This window comes from Ochotona curzoniae, unplaced genomic scaffold (genome assembly GCF_017591425.1).
Source record: "Ochotona curzoniae isolate NIBS_2020 unplaced genomic scaffold, NIBS_Ocur_1.0 scaffold_461, whole genome shotgun sequence".
Lineage (NCBI taxonomy): Eukaryota > Metazoa > Chordata > Mammalia > Lagomorpha > Ochotonidae > Ochotona > Ochotona curzoniae.
The window spans coordinates 12,348,681-12,357,782 of record NW_024467120.1 but is presented as its reverse complement, the minus strand read 5'-3'; the positions used below and the strand labels follow the sequence as shown (position 1 = coordinate 12,357,782).

Here is a 9,102-nt window from a genome sequence, read left to right as displayed (position 1 = left end):
CAAAGTTAGGATTTTAACAGAGATGGAACATGACCACGTACATTCAGTGCTGCCCCCCACAATGTCTGGATGGATGCATGCATGCATGGGTGCTTTTCTGCAGGGGAGGGACAGAACTAAGACTCGTCGGTACTCTCCCCTGGAGTCCTGCATTGTTACTGTGGCTCTTCTGCACTTAAGGATCTGCAAAGATCACAGCTGTGGCTGGACATGGTGCACTGGGCGAAGCATAAAGGCTCACAAAGACACACCTGGCAGCCGTGCTGGGAAACCTTCCCTTGGGATAGATTCTAAGGTCTTGTTCCCCTACTGGGGGGCTGTCTCTCCACGGGAACTTAAGAGGCTTTTTCACAAAGGAACTACTTTATTCCCCGCAGATCCAATGCTTTGGGAGTAACATCTCAATTCACTGTCATTAAAAAGCAGCAATGGGCCAGCATTGTGGCACAGTGGGTGGAACTACTATTTATGCAGGCATCCTCTACTGGAGTTCTGGTCTGAGTCCCAGCTGTTCTTGTCCTCTGGTTCCCTGCTGCTGTGCCTGGAAAAGCAACAGAAGATGGTCCAAATATTTGGCCCCTGCTAGCCACGAGGGAATCCCAGAGGAAGTTCAGGCTCTTCCCACTGGTGTGGCCCAAGCCCTAGACATGAACCAGTGGATAGCAGTTTTCCCATGTTTTTAAGTAAAAAGTCAGAAAACTTTAGAATTTATGAAACCCACTTAAAATAGTCATCTTTACCAATGGGGGTGCGGAAATAAAATCTTTATCAATGGAGGGATGAAATACAGGAGGGGTCCTAGGTTAACAGGTATTAGTTATTTTCTAGTGTGTGTGTGTGTTAATGTATTGAGAAGGCAGTGTGACAAGGAAATCAGAGAAACATTTTCCATCCACTGGTTCATTCCACAAATGTTCACAGCAGCTGGGCTAGGCCAAATCTCCACCCCTAGAGTTCTGGTCTCTTATGGGGGTGGGAGGGCTGTCTGCCATTTTGTTTCAAGGGAACTTGTTAACAATTATTAGCAATTGTTGCTTGCATAAAGGCAAACAGTATTTGAGTTGATTGAATTGGAATTTGGGTCACTGAAATCAGTCAGGTGGCCCCTTCTGATTCTTGAGGCTTTTCAGGCTGGCTAATCCTAGTATGCTAATTCTCATAGGTTAATCCTTTGCCTGTGGTCCTGGCAGTTCGCGTCCCAGCTGCTCCACTTTTGATCCAGCTCCCTGCTTATGCTCTGGGAAAGTCAGTGGAGTATGGCCTTAGGATCCTGCACTCACGTGGAGACCCAGAAGAAACTCCTGGCTGCTGGCTTCAGATCATCTCAGCTCTGGCCATTTGGAAAGTGAACCAGTGGATGGATGATCTCTGTCTCTCCTTCTCCCTCTGTAAAATAAGCCCTTCTTTTTTCTTATTGGAAAGGCACATTTACAGAAAAAAGGAGAGACAGAAAGATCTGTGTGCTTGTTCACTCAAGTGGCACCAATGGCCTGAGCTGAGCTGACCCAACGCCAGGGGCCAGGAGCTTCTGGGTCTTCCTGGACGGATGCTGGGTTGAAGGCTTTGGGTCATCCTGTATGGCTTTCCCAGGGCACAAACAGGGAGCTGGATGGGAACTGGAGAAGCTAGGATATGAACCAGCATCCATATGGGATCCCAGCAGATGCAAGGCAAGGATTTAGCTACTGAACAATTGTTCCAGGCCAAAAATCTGCCTTTCAAATCAATAAAGAAGTAAATAAATAAATTTTTAAAGGATTCTTGTGACTTATTTCCTCAGAATGTCTGAAGTTAATGGCCTATTAGGGGCTCAGTAACTCCTTATTTCTTCAACTAACCTAGATCTTGCATATGTCATGTGCCCCACCTAAGCATCTTCAGCTGCTCTTTTTACTTTTTTCTTTCTTTCTTTTTTCTTCACTTTTTTTCATATGGGGCTAATATGCAAACTCACCCTCCGCAGGAGTAGACAAGGCCGGGGAGGGCAGAGCCATGCTTAGGAAGCGGATTCCAGTCCCTGGCATCCAACATGTATTCCACATAAGAGAATACATGTGGCCATGTGAAATTAAAAGGGAATAGCCATTAGGTGGTGAGAACCCTTTATTAATGCCTTCAGTTACCCGAGGTCCAGACTAGAGATTTTATACAGTTGGAAATCAACACATCTGTTCCCCAGGGACGAGGGGGCTAAGTCCCAAGGTTCTGGTGTACTGGTAGTGGGTGAACTGCCTTTTTCACAAATGGAGGACAATGATTCTTTGAAATACACAATTGGCTACTGTTTGCCGCAGCTGAATCTGACTCCTTGGGGGAGTACAAGAGAACGTGGCTTCTGCGCTGAGAATACTAAAGTCAGTTAAAGCGGTGGAGGGAGGGAGGGAATGTAGAGAGAACACTTGGGAATAAATGACACTGCGCTGCAGGAGAGTCCTCAGCTGGTACCACGGCATTTAGAGGAAGCTGACATATTAAGTCATCGCACATTTAGAATTTATGAGGATTTGTATGGGATGTAAATTCAAACCTAGGTTGGGGTTTGGAACACACAAGAAAAATGGGAAGTGGAGGGCTGATGTTGTAGCACTGTGGGTTAAGCTGCTGCCTGCAATGCCAGCATCCCTAACTGGCACTGGTTTCTGTTCCAATTGTTCCACTCCTGATGCAGCTCCCTGTAATCTGGCTGGAAAGCAGCAATCACCTGAGCTTCTACACTTGTGTGGGACACCTGGCAGGAACTCGTAGGTGCCGCCTTTGGTTCAGCATAGCCCCAGCCACTGAGACCATCTGGGGAATGAATGAACGGGTGGAAGATACATATATTCCCTAGTTCTTTCAAAATCTCTTCTGCGGATGCTTTCTGTTAATAAATAGTAAAATCTTTCCATTTTAATTACATCTCACCTTATTCTGAAAAGAATTTAAAGCTCTTTAAAAGGTAATGTCAGGGCCCAGTGGTTAAGGTCCTCGCCTTGCACGCCCGGGATCCCATATGGGCGCCAGTTCTAATCCCGGCCGCTGCATCCAGCTCCCTGCCTGTGGCCCAGGAAAGCAGTCGAGGACAGCCCAAAGCCTTGGGACCCTGCACCCTCGTGGTAGACCTGGAAGAAGCTCCTGGTTCCCGGCTTCAGATCGGCACAGTATCAGCCATTGCAGCCACTTGGGGAGTGAATCATCAGACAGAATATCTTCCTTTCTGTCTCCCCTCCTCTCTGTATATCTGACTTTCCAATAAATAAATAAATCTTTAAAAAAAATTAGGAATCTTGTGTTCTGCAAAGCTGGTTTGATAATGGGATCTTGGAAGTTGTTAAACCTTGCACTAGGCTTGCACAAGGGCACAGTAGCTAAGCTGCCCTTTTGGATGGTTCCTGCTCCAGCTTCCTGCTAATGTGCACCCTCGGAGGCAGCAGGTGCAGCCCCTTGCCACCATGCCAGAGACCCAGAGAGACTCCTTGGCTCCTGCTTTCAGCATTGCCATTGTCAGTATTTGGGGAGTGAATCAGCAGATGGAAGATCTTTCTGTCTCTCAAAACATAACTTTTTAAAAATGCTAACAGGGATACAAAAATTATTTACTTGGCAACACATCTACTGTACTCTAAAAGAAAATTCACAAGACATGCACTACACACATAACGATTTTTGGGAAAAAAAAGTGTGCCATGGAAAGACTGGAATGAAGTCACAAAAATGTTAACATTACTTAACCCTGATTTGATTATGGATAAATTTTTTAAAATTTATTTATTGGGAAGTAACGTTCACCACTCATTTTCTCCCATATTGAAAAAAAAAAACAAACCAAGAGAGTTCATGGAAATTTCAGAGCCTACCAAAAAACCCGAATTATATAGAAATGAAGCATAGGTTCATTTTAGAACAAGCGAAACTTTTCGTTTTGGTAAATTAAAAATAATAATCTATCTGGACAGAATTAATTAAAATAGCCAAATCGATATTTCACTCTCAGCTCCACAATCGAAACTACTGTAATTAAAATAAGCTGGAAAAAAAAAAAAAAAGCAAAAACAAGCTGGGTTTAAACACTGTTTACTGAGCCCTGACCGTGCTGGGAGCACGGTCCTGGCCTACCAAGGCTATTTCAGCAGTGTCCTCCGCTACTAAGGGTTGTGCTAGTCGGGGGAGTCATTTCTGATCAAGGCCCCACTAAAGTGTGTGACCTGGGGCCTTGCACGCCCGGATCCCAGAGCAGATGGCGCAGCCCAAGAATTCTGGGCGAGGCACGCGGCCTCCTTCCCGTCCATCCTCCCTCACCGCCGAGGCTTTCTCGCTCCTTCGCGAACCCGAGGGGGCCTGCCGGCTGAGGGAGACTCCACAGCGCGTGTCATGGCGGTCCCGAGACGGAAGAAGCCCCCGGGGAGGAGGAAGGGGACGCTGCAGCCTTGTGCTGTGGATTGCTGAGAGAGAAATCCAAGCGCAAGCGAACCCCGATCAAAGTTTCGGACCTGTTCGAACCCGGACGGGCCATCCGGGAGCGAGGCAAATGCCGCCTTCCTTCCCCTGCTCCCCGAAACCCACACGGGCTGGGCGCAGGACATGGCGCTGCCGACGACAGCTGTAACATTCGTGGGATTCGTGCTCAGCCTCGTTCGTACACAGCTTCGTCCACTTTGGTAAAATCTCCCTGTTCTCACTACCGGTGGCTGTTGCCTTTAGCGTTGCCAAGCAACCGTGACGTCGCCGCTGTGACCTACGTCATACAGCCGCGCCCACTCAGCGCTTTTTCAATGCAAAATTTTCCCTCTTCGCCAGGGTGTCAGGATGGCCGAGTGGTCTAAGGCGCCAGACTCAAGCTCCGCTTCCCCGCGCTGGGGGTTCTGGTCTCCGAATGGAGGCGTGGGTTCGAATCCCACTTCTGACACATACCTTTTCTTCTTCCTTTTTGACAAGAATGTTAATTTGAGCACTGTACATATACAACTACCTCTACCTTTTAAATAATTTTCATAAAAATTGTCGATGTTGAAAAGATATAAGACATCGCGATATGGAGGGAGTCAATAAAGAGCAGAACTGACTACGTTAGTTTCTGGATTGTATCGCGAGAAAAAATAATCTGTGTTGCGCGAAGTTTTGATTGGCTCATTCTCCGCAGTGTAGGGCGCTAGAGGCGATGAGGTTACGGGCAACCCCTGCACCTCAGGGTTCCTGTATATTCAAGAGTTCTTTTTATAACACAGTAGTTAAATCTTTCTCAGCAGAAATTTTCCACGTCTTGTTATTATCCTGGTATTTTCCCACTATCTATGTAGTATTTTTAAATACTGCCAGCGTAGAAGTTGTGCCAGGTTTGACTCTGCTGTGGACCTTGTGTATCGTTACATAGAAAAATGCAAGAAGGCACTGGTTACTCAATAAACAGTACACCAATGATGCTTGATAGACTTGCAGAAATTCATGTCATGACTTATACTGTGCTTAAATTCAGACACTGTTAACTTCACACTCCCTTCTTTTCCTCCAATATTTCTTTTTGTTTTGTCTTTGTGTTTAGAAGAGTTTGTCATAAAAGTAGTTTCTTGGACAGAGTTTGGGCACACAGGCAATATCATATATCACACATCACATATCATATACAATGTGCAATATATAATGCATAATGTATTATATGATGTGCATATATACATTATATGCCATATAATATATTATATTGCATATAAAAATACAATATATAGTAATTTCACATATATTTCATGCATTGTATTTATATATTTCTTTGTATAATCACATACTTGCATATAAATATATGAATGTATTTAACATTAATTTTATTCATATATAATATAAATATGCTTTATATGTTGTAATATTTATATTCATGTTCATATTTATGTTTTATTCATATAGCAATATGATTATATGTTATAAATATATAAAATATAGTTATTATGCATTTATATATAAATGCATTATATTTAAATATTTATATATAAATTCTACACATATAATAATTTCATGGCATTTAATTTCTAACCTTCTTTAAAATTCATTGAAGTTCCATAAGGGATCAAATGTTTTCTATTGATGCTCTACTTTTAAAATTCCTATATGTCATGTGGAAAGAATATTGTTAAAAATTATTTCATATCCTAGCTTCGTTAAAGAATCTCTGTTTTAGGGCCACCTACCATAAATACTGACTGTTCCATCATGGTACTGCAGGTGAACACAGTATGCTTGCTGTTTGGGATGCTTAGTGGATTCAGCCCACCGGCAGTGCCTTTGCAAGCAGCAAAGCTTTCGGAACAATCCTAAACGTCCAGTGACTATATTTACAGCACTCACTAGAATATGTGATAGTTGTCATATTTTCTCTAATACAGGACATGAAGGAAACCCTAAAAGGTTGAGGGGCAGCAGATAGTCTGTTTTTTCACTCAAGCATATAGTAATTTTGTGATTTTCATAAATATCATCGAATCTCAAGTTTATAAAAACCTAAAGATTTCCAGGCTGTACCATGGAAGAAAGATTGGTTCTATTTCTAAAGCAAAACCAGAAAACAATTTGACTTGGGAGAAGTTGGTAATAATTGGAGTTTAAATTGATGTAAAAGAAATACGCACGGGACACTCAAGAGAAACTGAGCTTCAGACCTTTGAAAAAGATGAAACCTGAGCTCCAACGACATCAGGACCACAGATGGATGTTTGGTTACACTGGCAAGAAAAATTAAAGTGTTAGATTCTGAGCCATGCAGAGTCACATAAAGAGAAATGTAGTTGACAGTGCACTAAGCTCAGAGGCGGGATCAGAGCAGCATGATTCACAACAAGGAAAATCAGTCACTTGGGTCAAAGGTGCGAGTCCCTCCAGGGAACCTTGCTCCTCTTCCCGAACTCAAGCTATCCGCAAGCTGTGCCTGTCAGCCACGTCATCACTTCCTTCGTTTTCTCTTGCACTGTAACATGGCTGCTGACTGCAGTCTTACTCATTTTCTCCTTTAAGTCCATCTTCTATACTATCACCATGGGTTCTTTCATAAAACACAAAGCTAATATTACTTGCTCAGAATCTGTTAGTTTGACAGGATGTAGCCTACCTGTACAGCCTTCGCTGCTTTCACTCTTACAGTCGTTCTGAACACTAGCTCATTTATCCTTTTTAAAAAATGCATGAATAATTTTGTACATGTGTTCTTTCTATCTAGAAAAATGTATCTACTTTCCCCTTTTCTGCTCATTTGTGCTCAGGCTTTGTTCTTTGAGAGGATGGCGGAGATGGAGAGCAGGGGAGGGAGGTTCCGTCTGTTGACTCACTCCCCAGATGCCCACATGGCCGTAGCTAATGCTGGGAGTTGGGAATGCAATCAGGATCCATCAGGGAAACGCAAAACCGCAAGGAGATTCCATTTCACAGCACTAGACAGGCCATAATTAAGACAAGGAAAAATAAGAAATGTTGATAAGAATGTGCACAAAAACCCCTCATAGATTAGGATAGAATTTTTAAATATTGCAACCATTATGGAAGCCAGTTTAGTGGTTACTTACTCCGAAAATTAAAATCTTAATGCTCATTGTAGCATTGTTCACAAGAGTCAAAAGGTGAAATCCAGCCATCTGTAGATGAATGGATAAGCAAAATATAATATATACAAGGAAGCAGCAATCAGCCAAAAGAAGAGCAAATATTTAATACATGTTGCAAATGAATGAACCTGGAAAACCTTTGATTAAGTGCAACAGGCCAAACACAAAAGCCAAGCACTGCGTAGTCCCACTTAAGTAAGACAGCCAGGGGAGTATGTTACATAGAGACAAAAAGTAGACCAGAGGTAAGCAGATAATTGGGAATTGTTTCTTTTTAAAGAAAAATTTTGTTTGTAATTTACTCATGTGAAGTGGACAAGTTTCACATCTATGGCTGTGCACATTTAGGAGCTTAGTGGTAATGTCCCAACGCTCTCATTCCTTCTTTCTGTTTTATTATTTCTTTGGATTTTTACCATAGCATACTTTCATTTCACTTCACAGTCATTGGTTTAACTCCTCTCCGTTAGGTGAAGATTTCAACACATGGCTATAAAGATAGGCTGTACATAATAATCAAATCTCAGAGGGCGGGAATTCTTTCTTAATGGGTACAGAGCTTCTGTCTGAGATGATGGAAAAGTTTACTAAATAGATTATGCAACTGTGGGAAGATACTATCACTGATTCTTCTGCTTTAAAATGGATAAAATGATCTTTACATTTTGTATATGAGTGTTAAAATGTCACACTCTACCTTATATATACACACAGTAACTGTTAGTTAAAAAAATATTTTTTTAAAAAGTTGAAGTCGGGCGTGGCCTAGCTGCTAAAGTCCTCACTTTGAACGCACAGGGATCCCATATGGGCGCCAGTTCGAATCCTGGCAGCTCCACTTTCCCATCCAGCTCCCTGCTTGTGGCCTGGGAAAGCAGTCAAGGACGGCCCAATGCTTTGGGACCCTGCACCGTGTGGCTCCCGGCTTCGGATAGCAGCAGCACCGGCCGCTCACTTGGGGAGTGATTCATCGGGCCTCTCTGTCTTTCCTGCTCTCTGTACATCTGACTTTGTAAAAAAAAAAAAAAATCTTAAAAAAAAGAAACTTGAAGTAGAAAATGTTATGTGGAATGCATCTTACCAAATAAAATCAGAAACAAACAAACATCATAACAACAACCACAAAAACGATTACGTTTTAGGGGCCTATGTGGCTCAAGCCAGTACTGGCAATGCCAGAATTCCATCAGGGCACCAGTTCATCCAGCTTCCTCCTAGTTGCCTGGGAAAAGCGGCAAAAGATGGCCCAAGTCCTTGGGGTCCTGCCATCACCTGGGAGATCCAGAAGAAGCTCTTGGCTTCTGGCTTCTGTGTGGCTCAGCACAGGCTGTTGCAGCCATCTGGGAATGAAACAGCAGATGGAAGACCTCTCTCACTCTTAATCTCTCTCTCATCTCTTTCCCTCTCTTTCTTTGTAACCCTGTTTCAAAATAATAAACATGTATATAGGTTTTAAGCATTGAGACTGGACTCCAAATATTACATATTTTGTCTTAGTCCCTAATTTTACCACTTATTAGTTACATCATTTGGCCCAAGAAATGGT

General features: G+C 42.8%; 1 non-coding gene across 1 annotated transcript; it reads left to right on the top strand.

Annotated features, from left to right (window-relative positions):
• The first annotated feature begins 4,779 nt into the window (after positions 1–4,779).
• TRNAL-CAA lies at positions 4,780–4,885 on the top strand. Its single transcript has 2 exons — positions 4,780–4,817; positions 4,840–4,885. It is a non-coding gene; the product is annotated as a tRNA-Leu (tRNA).
• Positions 4,886–9,102: the final 4,217 nt, after the last annotated feature.